This window comes from Chaetura pelagica, unplaced genomic scaffold (assembly GCF_000747805.2).
Source record: "Chaetura pelagica isolate M959 unplaced genomic scaffold, ChaPel_1.0 scaffold394, whole genome shotgun sequence".
Classification (NCBI taxonomy): Eukaryota; Metazoa; Chordata; class Aves; order Apodiformes; family Apodidae; genus Chaetura; species Chaetura pelagica.
This window is the reverse complement of record NW_009952966.1, coordinates 1,505,518-1,516,045: the sequence shown is the minus strand read 5'-3', so window position 1 is coordinate 1,516,045 and position 10,528 is coordinate 1,505,518.

Sequence of the window (10,528 nt, the reverse complement as noted above, 5' to 3'; positions counted from 1 at the left end):
AAAGAGGCACCACCTGCCAAGTGTGTATAATCAGCAGCAATAATTGCAGCTGCTGACCTTGGAAGAGCAGCCACCTTACCTTTTTTAATCAAATCTCTTGCTCTACTGAGAGCAGTTTTTCTGAATGGTAGGGCAGGGCAAAGACCATCTTTGAGCTGTGCATATACAGAAGCTGAGAGGGACTTCTGTCCTTTGCCTGTTTGTAGTTCCCCTGTTTTTGGGCAACAGCATTGCATTAGTAACACCTTGACTCCTACTTCTCAGCTAGTGAGCATGTTTGTGCAGGACTTAAAACACATTTGACTTCAGTTAGCCTTGTTTCCTTGCTGAAGCTCAGGCTCTCATCTTGTTGGTTCTGTCCCGTGGATGGACTCTCTCAGCTCAGCAGGAGAGGGGGCACTGAGGTGGTTGCAGTGTGTTTTCCATCAATGGTTAGGATTTCTGTAATGATGCTGCTTGCAGAGAGGCTGCATAAACAGCACAGGTGGTTTGTGTTTACTTAAGTCAGTTATAATCAGAGTCTCTTAATAACTAACCTATGTAAATTGTTTGGATTTGATGCTAAAACAAATGCAGAGGTTGTTTTGTCTCCATCACTCCTTGCTGATGATGGTAACTACAGATTGTATAGTTTAATTGGCTGCAGTGCTCAAGGTGTAGCCTGCTGCAGTGAAGTTTATGGGCTAACAGCCTGTGATTAAAAACAACCAAGTGTCATTATTTGCTTACAATCCATGGGAAATACCATAATAATTTGAAAAGTACATTTGTAACTAATTATTGTACACTCAAAATAGTTGTAACATCTATGAAACAAGATTGAAAAAGGTCAGATCAGTGAGTGTATACTTCTTACTAAGCTTTAAAGTGTACCTGACTCTCTTTGAATAATTTTTTTCTAGAAAAGTGGTTGTTTTCTGTGTAATCTGTTTTATTGCTAGTTTTGCATGCAGGGTGGGAGGTTGCTCTGCTCCTTGCATGTGGACTTGACAGCACTGGTTATAAACTTAACAAATGTAAACAGTTGGCTTGACATTTTTGATGTTTGTTTCTCTTGGCAAAATATGTATTTTGTTTTCATCTCAACCTAAGTGTTGCAGTTTCAGTTTTCAGAAACAAGATATAAACAAAAATTAACTGTTAAAACCCCAAAGGCCTTTTAGAATACTTCAGCTTGCCTGAGCCCCAGAATGGGGGCTTAACATCTATCAGGCCCAACTATTGAAAAGCTGTTCCATTTCAGACAAACTGCGAGCCTTCAAAATGTTGATTTTGACAGATGTTCCAAAATATTTAAGTAGCTGATATATTTAGTGATAGGTTCCAGCTCAGGCTTTATCACAAGTTTCCACATAGCTGCTGTGGGCTCTCGTATCTTGAGACAGCGTCTCTTGAGTTCCCCATGTTCCTGTGTTGTTTGACCAGAGTAGTTTGATCCAGACTCAGGAGTGGGTGAGGGAATATGCTAAGGATGGAGGAGGAGCCACGCAGAGGGAAGGTTGGGGCTGGGTGGTGGGAAGGGATGAGCCTCCCTGATGTGATCAGATCAGGAGACTGTATCCCCATGAAGGCCTGGGATGTGACCCAGGGTCTGGGTACAGCTGAAAGCATTAATTTTCTGTGCTGCTTGTTGATGTGCCTTTTCTTCCTCCTAGCATTGCTCCAGTCAGGATAAATCCTGTTGTGTTTTGCCAGGCATTGAGAGGCAGATCTTCCACAGTACCTATGCATAAAGAGAGGCTGGCAGAAGCATATCCAGTACTGCAGATATGTATGGCTCAGTGGTTCTCCCTGAGAATGAAGGGTCAGGAGCCCTGAAAATGAGATTCCCCGTAGCTGTAAGGGTGAGCTCTCTTACCTCACTATTAATTCTATGCTACACATCTTTGTGCTGGATCTTCAGACTTTGTATGTAAACAGCCTGGTTGGAAACCCATGAGATTCAGCATACGATGCTACATAATGAGTCTTGATTGTTTCTGTTTGCCTTGGCTTCCCCCCTCATTATTTTGCTGATTAAGGATCCCTGGGTGATCTTAGTTCTCCTCTGTGATCTGCAGGTCCTGTTTGTGGCAATGGTATATGGACCTCTGCTGACCCACCAGAACAGCTCTTCCATCCATCAGGCTTCAGCTGGTGTGGCCAGTCATTGCTAGCAATCCCTTTTCCCAGGTCTGATCAGGGCTGTGTGAAAGGAGGAGGCAGCAGTCTAGGAGAACACTAACCTCTTACAGGACTTGACATCTGACTGCTCTCGAGTGCTGTGTTAGTGAGAGGTGTCTGTGCAGGAAAAGGTGTAATGTACTGAAAGGATGGCCTGAAGACCCTGGTGAGACACAGTGCCTGTCAGACAAGTTTGCCTGCTGCCTTTGTACTGTCAAGATAGCCCTGTAGGAGACAGCTGGACTCGGCTGCACAAATTGGTCCAGGATCAAGAGTCTGCTTCTAGCAGCCTCTTTTCCAGTGGAAACCTGAATGTGCAGGGCATCAGTCACCCATGTGTCTTTGTCCTGTAACTCATCCATGGAAAGCCTGGTGCTCCTGCAGCTCCTGAGCCTCAAGACTGTGCACATCTGCTGCAGGGCTTGTCCTGTGGTAGGGACAGGCCATGGCATGTAGCTCTTTGGTCCTGAAGATTCAAGATTGAGATTTACATAGTGTGTTCCACTAGTTTTATTTGCTGCTTAATTCAGTTGTATATCCAGACTGGGGAAAAAGCTGATAACAAAAAAAAGGGAAGTCAAACAGCAGACAATATAAATGTTGAAGTGTAATGTTCTGGCTAGTAATGATATCCACATCAAGTGGCCAACATCTTGGCAGAAATGTCTTTTGCACTCTTTGTTTCTCTGGTTTCTTTCATTAATCTTCCTGTCATGAGCTGTGGTCTGTGAGCTTTTAACTTAAAATCTGAGTGTTGTAGTTTCATCTTTCTGAGCAGTTCAGCTTATTTTAAGTTTGAGATTTGGGTTTGTGTTCATTTGAAGATTGTTCTATCTTTGAAGAGCTGTATTTTACTATTCAATAGCTGTTAGTACCTTGGAGCTCTGTAAATCTTTTACTATGAGGGGAAAAAAAAAGAAAATGACTGCTCAAGATAGTGTGTTGATAGAAATTGGCATTCCTCTACAGAACTGTAAATTAAAGTCATAGTTCCTTAAATGAGATGAAGTATTGTCCGTAAAATACTGCTGCTGTCTCTTTCAAAATCTGTGTGGAATAACTTAATTTAAAAAAGAAATTCTATTGCAGTTCATCCTCCTACAATTCTGCAGGTTTAGGTGCACAGAGACCTGCTGGTTTAAGGTGAATACTTGAAAAATGTTTAGATTGCAAAGGGAAGCTATTGAGAAGGAAAGTACATCTACAGAGGGATTTACTGCAGCAGGGCTTAGTAATGACTAATGTGTAGGCAATTCTGGCTGCAGAGGTGGAGCTGATGGCTCCAAGTTATGGGATTTGGCTGCCTAGGAATGACATTATGTTGCTACTGGTTTGATGGTGGCAGGAAGTGAGCTCAAGTGACCAAAGAAAATCCAGGTGCTTAAGGACTGTCTTGTATTTTATGTGGAACAACTGTTGGATAAAATACGAAAACTTTCCTGAAGTTGGTGCCAGGTCCAGAATGTGGCACTTTCTAGGAAAAAAACCCTTAGCCTTGTGCTTGCTGTGGCTTCCTGGCTTTGGCAGTCCTGAGGGTGAGCTTGGGCAGCACAGGAGGAAGGTGTCTCTGACAGGCAAACCTGCATCTTGGGCATACCATTCAAATCCTGTCAAACGCTGGGTTGTCTCTGCATTTATTGCTTTTTGATAGTGGCCACCTGAGAGGCTCCATGGGAAACCTGGTCACAGTCACTGACTTTGCAGTCCTGTGCCTGCTGGGGGGTTTAGGGAATTGTAGGACTGCAGCACTGAGGATTGTGTGTGGAACAGTTTTGGCTGTCTTGGAATCTGGAGGGTGGAAGTGTAGGTTTAAGAGATGTTCTTTGGGGAACTAAGCATGTTTGGGTTCTGTGTTTTTGTTTATTCAATTGTGCATTTTGACCAAAAGGTCTAGTGTAATCAAGACTTGTATTTGCATTTAAACCTTCAGTAAATTTAAGCATGAGCATACTCAGTGGTGAATTTCTCTTGGGATCTGTTTTTAGTCTGTGCCTGAGATCATGGTCTTCTGAGGGGATGAAGAGTGTAGGAAGGGCAAAACTTTGGATGCAGCAAGAGAGTAAGTTCAACGTGTTTATGCTGGAAAGATGAGGACCTGTAATATTTCAGCGATGGTTAAAGATGGGTGATATAATGGCAAAATACATAAGTGATCTAGTTGTTGGTGGGAATGTTACAGAATTGAGTTCCTGTTTTTCCTTGGGAGCCATGGAATAAGCATAAGTCCTTGGGAAGAGGGGCTGTGACTGACTGCCCTGAGCTGATGTGTGTGTGGAGAAGGGTCTCCAAGTCTTGAGTGGGTGGGACTGGTATTGCTGGGACAGAAAGCCAGTGTTGTGTGCATTTTGTAACCTGGAAAGCTAAGAAAGACAGCATTTCTCTAATTGTGAAGCAGTAACATGGGTCTCTTAAGAGTTCCAAAAGAAGATGATAGTCTTTGCAGCAATTAATTCCTCATCCCCATTTTTCCCCCCCCAAGTCTGTTAATAAAGCTTACAAACATTGTCCAAGTAAATGTATCAGCAATCAAGAAACATTGACATATATTATTCATACATCTGATTTTGGAGATAAGCAATTTAAAGTTGAATGGATCTAAACTGAGAACCAAAATCAGCCTGACTCTAGTCTAAATTAGCTTAAAAACAACTTGATAGTTTTTTTTCAATGGATGTTTTAATTCTGGCAAGTAGGGTAAAAATATGCCTTCTTTTAATGGCCCAACCTAAAATCACATGAAATGAGTCACATCAGTAGCTGAAAGCAATGGACTGGGTTTCATTGAGTGGGTAAACATTATGGATCTTCATTTATAACTCTAATTAATTATATTAAAGAAGCTGTACTACTGGCTGTGGCATCTCATGTAGAATATCAGATCTTAAAAGTATCTTTTATGTGACTCCCCACATTCCTGAAAAACAAACTAAAATGAAAATATGTTTTGATATATAAATGCTTTTATCAGTGCATCAGTCTGTTTAAATGGTTGTGGAAGATCTTTTGGGAAGACTGACAACAGCATTTGATACAATAAGTTAATTCAAATTTGCTGACAGTGTAAATTTCAAGTTCCTTGGTCGCCTGTATTTATTGACATCTTATTAAAATCTTGATTTTTATTTTTGCATGCAAAACAGGTTTCTATGCACACGTTGCAATGATACCATTTGAAAAGTTGTGTTTGTTTACGTATGCGCATACATTAAATGTAACTGTCTGTCTGTGACAAGGCGATGTGGACACGAGGCTTTCTCTCAGGTCAGGATTTGTGTTTTCACACAGTTGGAAAATGGGGCGTCGCTCCTCGGACACAGAAGAAGAGAGCAGAAGCAGGAGGAAGAAGAAGCACCGCAGGCGCTCGTCCTCCAGCAGCTCCTCGGGCAGCAGAACCTACAGCCGGAAGAAGTCGGGGAGGAAATCAAGGTCAAGGTCCCGCTCCCGGGATCTCCAGGCTCGGTCACATTCTTATGAGAAAAGGTGCATTTTTGGGAACTTTCCTGTCTGTTCCAGCTGGTTTCAAATCCAGCTCTTGCCTGTCATGGCAAGAAGCTGGAAGGAGTTGAATCCCATGTGGAGGTGGTTCTGGGTCAGAATTTGATAGCAAAATTTGCTCTGAACCTTGTGACAATGTTTTCACTAGCATTTAAAGAAGCAAAACCACCACCAAAAAACCCCACAACCCCAGATACCTTTCCTCCCTCCAGGAATACAAACCCAGTGTATATGCAGATCCAAAGGTAACCTACTAAATGAAACAAAAACCAATCAACTAAAATAACTTTTTTTCCCTTCTGCATAATGTGTTCCTAATATCTTTGTGGAAATACAATAGTTAATCTCTTAATGCCACCTTGAAAAGTAGCTTCATTCAACTAGTTATAGACTATTCTTTGTTACTTTTTCCTGTTGTAATAAACCAAGTGGGGCTTTCCAGACAACAAGTTAGATTTTCTCAATAGAAAGACTTGGGGTGATTGCACAGTAGGTCTATAAATTTGCTGTAAAAGCTCATTTTCACCATTATTGTTGCTATTTTTTATTGTGTACAGATTACAGTAGTCAGCCAGGTGTTTAGAACACAGATTGTGGAGATATATCTACCCAGTCTGTCTTGGCCTACCATCATGTTTCCTTCCTCAGAGGCCCCTCTCAGTACCTGAGGTTTTGGGCTCCCTGGTTGTGTCTCAGCCTGACTTGTGGTGATCCTACCGTCAGACTGAAGAGGTGGTGCTCAGTTTGTTAGCAAATGGAGCTGGAAAATCCTCACTGGGTCCAGCTGCCCTGTACATACATATGAAACTGCTTCTGCCCCATCTTCTTTAACTGGCAGAAGAGAGTGTCAACAAGGGGTAAGTTGGCTGTTGGGGGCGGGGGGGGGTTCTTATTTGTTTATTTCCCCCCCTTCTGTTCCTGCTTAGCATCTACATATAGCCCTTAGGGGACAGAGGGAGATGACATGGGCTGTGATGCCAGCAATATGCTGATGACATGCAGCTTTCTGAATCTCTTCAGTCCAGTGCAGGCATGGCTATCTCACAGATAAAGACAGAGCTGCCAGGGAGATTAGAGGCTGGATGGAGACCAGTTGACTTCAATTGAATCCAGAAAAGACCAGTGCGTCTGCTTTTAGGATCTGGCTGACTCCTTTGCTTTGCTCTTAGTTTAGGGCATTTGCTCCTGGCAGTTATGTCACTGTTACATGCTGGGATCCTGCTGGATTTATCCCTGACCCTTAAGAATCAAAAGCTGCAGTCTTTAAGATTGCTGTTCTTCATCTTCATTTAGCAGGAACATTGCATTCCTTTTTCAGATGAAGACCTGTTCCTTAGTTCACCTATATATATATATATTTTCCAGTTTGGACTGCAGCAGCGCTCCTTGTGTGCATACAGCACCTATTGCCTTAGAGTAGGCAGACACACATCACAGTGACTACATCCTGAGTTACAGAGGTTTGTCACCATGCTGTTATATTTTAACATTAATCAAATGTAATAAAGGCCAAAAATATGGAAAGACTTGTAAAGATTGTGGTTGTTATTTAGTTAGCTGTTGGGGAGGTGTTAAGATTAAGACTTGGAAGCTGTTCCTACCCCAAGTTTTGGGATTGGTTGGTGTCATTTCTGTATCTGTTCTTTCACCTTTCTCCTTTGTGTGTAAGGATTTATTCTTTGAATAAATGAAACAGGGAGGTTGAGTGGGAGGGGAAAAGGATGTTACCTTCCTGACTGAACTCAGGAGAAAGCTTCAAAGCTCAAAAGGAATAAATTAACACTGATTTTTTGATTACTAATAGTATTAAAAAGGGAGGGAAGGTCTGTCTGCACCAGAGCAGTACAAAGATTGTGTGTTATGAAAGGTGAGATGATAAATCTGTGAGGTTACATACATGAAATATTTTAAGGTGTGCATAATTTAAAATGTTCTTCCATTCACATTTTATGTATGTAGGTAGAACGACTGGAAATAATTGTATAAAGCAGAAATGCAGAAGTTAACATTTTATGAGTTTAATTTTTAGCACTGGAGTTGTAGCCCTCCTCCCCTGGGGTGTGTTTCTGTGTAGATCCTGCTGAGGGTGGAGGTTCTAAATGTTTCTTCAACCTTAGATGTGGCAAAGAAGCAGCGAGTTTCAGGAAGATGGTCATGGGACTAAAAACCATTGAGAGCTGGATAGTGTCCCTGGCTTTGCCCTTGAGGATATTGCATGACAAATCAGTGAACTACTTTTTCTCCATCTGCCCTTTTTCTCCCTTGGGATGTTTATTTTAGAGAGTAAGCTCTTTAAGACAGGCATTGCCCATGTGAGTTGGTTATTGCAGTGTCATAGCGTTTACTTGAGGCTTCTACAGCAGAATACAAACCCCACAGGTTTGTGTGTCCCTTCTAAGTAAAGTGTTAGTGTTTCTGTTCCTCTGTGTGTGTTTCCAGAAGCAGCAGCACACTAACAGTGTGGGTTTGTTTCAGACGCAGACACAGGTCCAGCAGCAGCTCTTCATATGGCTCCAGAAGGAAACGCAGTCGTAGCCGGTCAAGGGGCAGAGGCAAATCCTACAGGTCTCAGAGATCAAGATCAAAAAGCAGAACAAGAAGGTAAGAATCTTCTAAGGAAAAAGGATCATTATTTCTGTTGTAAAAGCTTGTATTTGAAATCTCCACATAGTTACTGAGTTTGGAATATATTAGAAAAAATGGTTGCAAGTGATCATCTAAACTATTTGTCACTTGAAACTCTTCTTAATCTCTGTGTTGTGCTTTTGATGTGCTAAATCTTTAAAATGTACTGGTAGAGCAGTTGGCTTAGAAGATAGAAGGTACTTTGCATTTGACCAAGCGCAAAAAATGGTTATGGAGTCACCTTGGTTTAACTGTAATCACCTGGAAACTTCTTGGGTGTTGTTTTTGATCATAGAATCACAGAAGGGTGAAGGTTGGAAGGGACCTTCAAGATCATCAGGTTCCAACCTCCTTGCTATGAGCAGGGACACCTCCCACCAGCCCAGGCTGCACAAGCCCCATCCAACCTGCCCTTGAACACCTCCAGAGAGGGGGCAGCCACAACTTCCCTGGGCAACCTGTTCCAGTGCCTCACTACCCTTGATTCCTGATTTCCATGACTCCCATGTGTAACACTGGCTTTCTGAAGATCTGAACTGTTTTCTCATCTGTATTTCCCTGGGAAAGAGATGAGTATTTAAAAATTACACAATTTTTAAAATTAAAATATTAAGGTATCTGTGTTGGTGAAATTTTTGATAAATCAGATTGTGAGCAATAGCTCTTAAAAAAAAATCTAAATATTTTAATCAGATCATAGAATCAATCATAGAATCATCAAGGTTGGAAGGGACCTCAAAGATCATCAAGTTCCAACCCCGCTGCCATGAGCAGGGAACCACTAGACCAGGTTGCACAAAACCTTGTCCAACCTGGCCTGAAAAACCTTCAGGGATGGGGCATCAACAACCTCCCTGGGCAACCCATCCCAGTTCCTCACCACCCTTAGAGTGAAGAATTTCTTCCTAGTATCTAACCTAAATCTCTCCTCCTGTCTTATTAAAACCATTACCATGTTGCAAATTGTATTAGAAAATCTGCTATATACATTTATAATTAAAAGAAGCTCAATTTTTTGTGTGTGCATTTTTCAATTAAAAAGTTGATCCTTGGATATCAGAATTATTGTTGCCATTTTCTATTGAATTTAAATTAATTGAGTATATCAGGCAGATCAAAGCTTTTTTTGATACATTTTTACAGGTCTTCAACCAGCTGATTTTTGTGTACCAAGATTTTAGTAAACCATGTTATTTTTGTATACTCAATCAGTAGAGCTGTTGCCTCTGCATGTTGGAAAATTGCTGGTGAAAGATATGAATGTTTCAGTTACTCTTATTTGTATTCTCTCCTGGCTTATTCACAGCTGTTCATTATAATAGTTGCCTGGACACTTATTGCTACAGTGCCTTTGTAGTAGCAATTTGATGATTTAAACTGTCTGATCCCTCTTTGAGGAGACTTAACCATCTGAGCTGGGAACCCCAGATAAGCTACTGCACCGTGTGTGGAAATATTCCTGTAAATATCCACTGTTTTGGTAACAACATCAGTTTTAATGCAGTGAAATGCCAAAAGAATAAGATGAAAATGAAGGTGTTTTTCAGCATGTCAGATACTCAGGATTGAGGAGTGGGAGAAACTGATTTAAAGATCTTGGTTTTATTGTAATATGTAAACTGCAAATCTCATTAGACAAAGTCTAATGCTCATCTCTTCCAAGGGTTTTACTGATGTTAATTATCATTGCAATATATGGAAGTTATGCACCTAAAAGCTTTACAAGTGTGACTGCTGTTTGTTTAATTTTGTTGTAGGAAATATTATCTATAAAATATATGTAAAATGTACTGGCTTTTCAGTACTGCAGCTAGGAAGGTATAGCTGCAGGTCACTTTAAATGATGTTACTGTTCAGAAATGGTTCTTCAGGGAGAATATTTATAAATAACGTTCTAAATTTTAACAGAAGAGTCTTTTGGCATCTTGAAAGCATGAAACTAACATGTTAGAAGCCTACAGTTCAAACCAACAGGACACGTTGAATCCTTTCCTCTGATTTTTTCCGAGTCTGCTCTCTGCTGTAACGTTACACGGAGAAGCCATGGATTCACCTTATTTCTGGAGAAGAGTTAGAGGCTGCAGACAGCTGCTGCCAGAGGCCTCTCTTCTCCCTCTTGGTTGGTGCTGGGGCAGTCGCAGCAATGATAAACAAATAGTTTTCTTCTTTGCTATCTCAAAATCTGTTGTGTGCCCTTGGTGAAAGGGATGAGCAGGTTTCCTGAGAGGACTGAGCACATTAGGAT